The following is a 5,485-nucleotide window of genomic DNA, read 5'->3' on the forward strand; positions in this document are numbered from 1 at the left end:
TTTCAAATGATTATTATAGATAATTTAAATAAAATACAACAGAAAGAAAGAGACTATGATGAGAGTTAGAGGTTTTATAAAAATAAATAAATAACAAAAAATGTTTTCTCCTATTGATCTAAAAACAAATCCCCGTAAACAAGAAGTTTATTTTAAAAAAATTCATAAAAGTTTGGTTTTTATTTGTTCTTTTCTCTCTTCAAATCACTACCTTGTGGAACTACTTCATGAAATAATAATTAAGATGGATTATTATGTCACTTTTATATCAACTTTTATCGTAAAATCTATTTGCATCATATTTTAATTTTATTCATATATATATATATAAGAAAAATATTTATCCATATATTTTTATATATTTTTCTCTAAAATAGTTTTAAAGTGGATATCAACTATTTAAAATTTAAATAGGTCTGTAAATCGATCTCTAAGGATAACTTTTTGGAAGAAAAGATTGAAAGGAGAGCCCGAGAAGACAAGGAGAGGATCGGGCAGAGGGAAAAGAGGAAACAAAAAGTTATGTAAATAGGCCTCTGGATTCTTACAAGAAGAAAAAAACATATTTACATAAATAGAATTTAAAAAAAAATCAACTATTGAGGAATTAAAAATTTATTGTAAGGGAAATGGAAAAGAGGGGGTGAGAAGTTGGAACAGGATTGTTTGGTTGGGCTCAAAATTATAGTTGTGGTGATCAAGTTGAATGGATTTATTAGCATGGAGTTTGGGTTGATGTGTGGGAAATTTAGATATAGCAAATAAGGATTAAAATCCTTTTGTATTTAATGTTGTAATAACATTGCTTAGTATGGTTTTTTTTTTCTCTTTTTTATCTGATTGATGATGTGTGAGGTAAAATTGAAATCTCCAACCTTTTTCGGTATATGTATTGAGTAAGTTTCAAATTGACCAAAGAAGTAGCGTCTTAAATTTGTTGATCTTATACTTTTTCTTTTTAGATCTTGGGTTTAATTTCTATTTGGTCATGAAGTTTTAGGGATTTGTTATAAATATGTCTATAATTTTATCTAGCGGTATAACTTAGTGGTAATTCATATGTGTTTATTCTTTAAAGTATGAAGTTCAACTCCCACTTGTTGTACTGGGAAAAGAATATTCAACATAATCCGGCTAGTTAAAGCAACTGATATGGGTATTCAACCAAAATGTTGGAAATTTAATGTTTTACCCATGGACGTTGAACTAAAAAACAAATTTGGTTAGAGAAGTATAAAGTTAGAGGTTACATCCCACTATCACTCATCTTTGAACTTGAAAATAATAATAATAATAGGCTATATTTTGATTTTACGTTTATTGTTTGATTGATGCAAGAATTTGACATGATTTTAGATTATGCATGTAAGATCTTGCTGTCATGCTCATACTTAACTTAATATCTAGACCAACATTAAATTGAGCTATTACATTTGTAGGATATGATCTCTCTGTTTACATGATTGAAAGCTAGGGTACTGTTTTTGTATATGTAACATCCCACACCTTTTTATTTATTTATTAATAATGTAATACTTTTCATTTTTCAGTAATTGTCCTTAGTTGAAGGGCATGTTTGGAATTTTGAATTTAAAGTATAAGTGCGAAGATTTAAGTGTTGTCGGGGAAATTATTCAATTTTCAAATTCAATTTGAAAAGTTATGGCATGAATTAATTATTTTTGGAAAAAGGAAAGGAATTAAATAGTATAAAGTGGGTTAAGGAAAAGATTTAATTAGTTATACTATTTTCCTTTTATTATTATTATTATTATTATTATTATTAGTTTTTTTTTAAAATAAAAAGGACACCCCCATCTCCTTCACGCGTCTCTCTCGCTCGAGTGCCCCGCCCCCCACAGCCGTCCGCCGCTGCCGAGCCCTCTTCACAACCCAGACTCGCCTTTCTCTTCAGATCTGGCAGGCGCACCCTCCTCCCCAGATCCGGTAGGCGAACCCTCCTCACCAAATCCGACAGACGTGCCGTCGCCCACCACTCGAGCCAGACCTGCCGCCGACCATCACGACTCCCTCACTTCCTCCCTTCTCCGCACAAGCCACCGGACCTGCGTGCCGCCGGTCGCATCGCTGGATCTCGCCCATTCGGTTTGAATCGCCGCCGCCGTTCCAGCCCTTAACCACCGCACTCCGTCGCTATCTCCCAGCAGCTTGAGTCGCTGCCGCTTTCGGCCGGTTCCTCCACCGTCCATCGTCGCGCTGCCTATCTCTTGTTGCGTGGGTCTTCATCGAATTCTTAGATTTTGGTAAGGTCTATTTTGTGGTTGGGTTTCTTAAAAGATTTTAGATGCCCACTAAGTTGGATTAAAGATTAAATCAATAGCATTATCTTGATTTTAGATTTTAGATTGGAAAATTACAGCAGCGACTGTCCAGCGGATTCAAGGTCATTCGACAAGAGTTTTGGTAAGAGTTATGGTCTTATTGTTGGTTTGTGGGCACGCTTTGATTACTGAATTAAGTTGACTTAACCATCGTATCTTTAAGGTTCCAAGCTGTCGTCCATTGGGAGTTAAAAATCTGTTGGAAGGAGATTTTAGAATGGTTGTTAATCAAGTTCCTTGGGTAAGCTTTTGGGGTGTTGTGGTTTTGAACCCGAGGTATCGCAATTATTATTGGACTGAAATTTTATGGTTGTATTCGTATGGTAGGGTCGTTTCTTCAAATCACGGTCATCGTTTGGTTGTCAGAGTTTATCTATGGAATTTCGATTAAGGTAAGTAATCTTACCGTTGGAACTGCCCACAGGCCAGGTTTTATTTGTACTCGCGTGATAAGTGTATATTATGGTAAATATTAGCATGTTGACTGATAGTATGACCTGAATTAAGTATGTTCTGGCACGGGTTCTGTTTTGTTTAAAGATACACCTAGGCATTTGATCGTTAGTATGGAATGGTATGTGTTTTCATATGTTGATATCTGATCTGCTGGTGTTGAGGCATACTTGCATGCTGTGGGTTATGATGTAAGGTATACATGAATGTAGTATGATATGTTGTCAATAATCATGTGTATGTGATGGAGCCATGGTATCAAGGATTTTCATGTATGTCCTAGAACTTTATAATGTTGATTCTTAGAACGTTGAGACTGTGTGACTATCCTTATTGATTAGTTAGACGCTCACTAGTTTGTGTTTCCTTCGGGATTCACCAGTCTTGTGTTTCCTTCGGGATTCACCAGTTTTGTGTTTCCTTCGGAGTTCACCAGTTTTGTGTTTCCTTCAGGGTTCACCAGTTTGTGTTTCCTTCGGGATTCCCCAGTTTTTTGTTCCCTTCGAGATTCCCCAGTTTTGTGTTCCCTTCGGGGTTCACTAGTTTTGTGGGCATACTTAACTACAACAGGATAGGACTCAGTCTTTCGTTTGTTCCATTTATTTATGTGCCATAGGTGGGTATCTAGAGGACATAGATGCCTAGCTTGACCCCAGTGGTGGGGTTACTTACTGAGTATTTCATGCTTATTCTTTCTTATGTTGATGTTTCAGGTAAGGGTAGAGATGCACCGGCGATGGCGCAACGGAATTCGTGATCATGCCACTGGGACTAGTTTTTTTATGCTTCCGCATCATGACATTTAGAGTCCTTATTTTTTTTCCTTAATGTTTAGTTTTACTGTCTTAAACTTATTATTACGGATTATTTCTTTTATATACTTTTAATATTCTTTACGAATTATGGGTACTCTATTATTGTTTTAACAATTTGCATTTAATAAATGTCTTTTGAACTTAGCTTGTTTAATTAGCATTTATTTCAACATAACTGAGCGTCGTTTTAAATTTTATGCATGCATTTATTTTAGTAACGATCTAACCTAAGTCCTAGGGGGTCGGGTCGTTACAATATATCTCATGAGTAAGCTCGATTCCTCTGTTTCTATGACTTCCTTCTTGACGTGTGTAGTTGTGATAAGTCGATTAGAATCTTTGACCGATTCTCATCGAATTGGTTGATTGCACTTTACAGAGTGTTATGCCTCAATACATTCTATAATTTTCTAGTGCCTCTTGGCCTAGATAGACCCGTTAGGGCCGTCGACCATTTAAGTCCATGGGCTAAGGTGGCCAACCCAATAAATTTTTTTGTTTTATTTAAGTAAATATTGTTTGTTGGTAGGAAAAAATTGAAAAACTCGAGCGACTTTTTTGTTTGATCTCAAATGGGACGTTACTCGTGCGAACATTTGATTCATCATTTTATCATCTAACCACTTGTTCAAAAGACTAGATTAGAGTCTAATTCCAATTGAAACACCATAATTTGAGCTTAAATACTGGCTCAACTCATTTATTTGCAACCATACATTTGGCAACATACTAGTTTCTGTATGTAGAAGCATCAACTTTCTAGCACATGCATTTAAATAGTCAGATAGAAAAGGTACATCAATTTTAATTTTATAACCGTTATATTTTAAAAAATTCCTTTTCTTTTGCTCTTTATTTAGTCAAAATAACTTGGTGATATTATAAATGTTATAGAAGATAGATGTCCATCCCAAAAAAGACCATGTATTCTTAAACATGTTATCCCATGTGTCACAAATTTATATATGATTATTGTCCTAATAGCCACATCCTACTTGTCAATTCTCCTCTAAATAGTGGTCATTTATGCATTTTGTAGGATGTTGAAGATTGGTGAGAAATCCAAACTCTTGGAGAAAAATTTAGAAGAATTTCATGATTTTATGATTTTATGATTTTCTTTATTTCTTTATCTTATTTAAGTTATTTATCTTATATCTATATATTTTTATATTCTTTTGTTATTTAATTGTATTATATATTATTATTATATTATATTTTCTCCATATTCTTGTTCAGTTGTGCTCCCCAATTTTATAACGCGTTATCAGTACGAGCTCCTATCGTTTTTCCGCTAAAAGTAAGTCCTAAATGTGTGTCGTTTTTTCTCTCTTTGATATAATTAATAAATTAAATGTTGTTTTACATATTTGATATATATTAAATTTCTAATATAAATACAATATATTGTAATAGTGTTACTATGAAAAATATTATAAAATTAGAATTTGTAGTATTTGATATTAATGGTAATAATTATTTGTCATGCGTGCTTGATGCCAAAATACACCGAGATGTTATAAAAATGTGATCATTAGAAAATAATTTTTCGCCATAAAGCTCGTCGTAAATGGATGCACTTGAGGCTCTAAAATTTTAAATCAGTATATTAGAGAAGACATTTTTCTACATGTCAGATATGCTCATGCAGTACTAATATCGAGAAAAATATTTTAAAAGTATTTTGTACTCATCTAATGTCTTCTCACGGCTTAATGAAATAACGAGTTATTGATTTAAAGAAAAAAATGAATTGCAGCCAAATAGAGCAACGACATTCCCTGAAGTGAATGTTGTAAATTTTAATAAACGTGGATGAAAAATCATGAATCTTGACCAACTGGAACAACAATATTCTCTAAAGTAAATACTGTG

At 33.6% G+C, this 5,485-nt stretch overlaps 1 long non-coding RNA gene across 1 annotated transcript; it reads left to right on the top strand.

Moving 5' to 3' along the window:
* Positions 1-1,742: 1,742 nt before the first annotated feature.
* LOC120086387 (uncharacterized) lies at positions 1,743-3,764 on the top strand. Its single transcript, XR_005484194.2, has 5 exons — positions 1,743-2,264; positions 2,359-2,424; positions 2,506-2,583; positions 2,670-2,734; positions 3,509-3,764. It is a non-coding gene; the product is annotated as an uncharacterized LOC120086387 (long non-coding RNA).
* The last annotated feature ends 1,721 nt before the right edge of the window (positions 3,765-5,485 follow it).

Source organism: Benincasa hispida, chromosome 9, assembly GCF_027475165.1.
Source record: "Benincasa hispida cultivar pf3 chromosome 9, pf3_genome.v1.1, whole genome shotgun sequence".
NCBI lineage: Eukaryota > Viridiplantae > Streptophyta > Magnoliopsida > Cucurbitales > Cucurbitaceae > Benincasa > Benincasa hispida.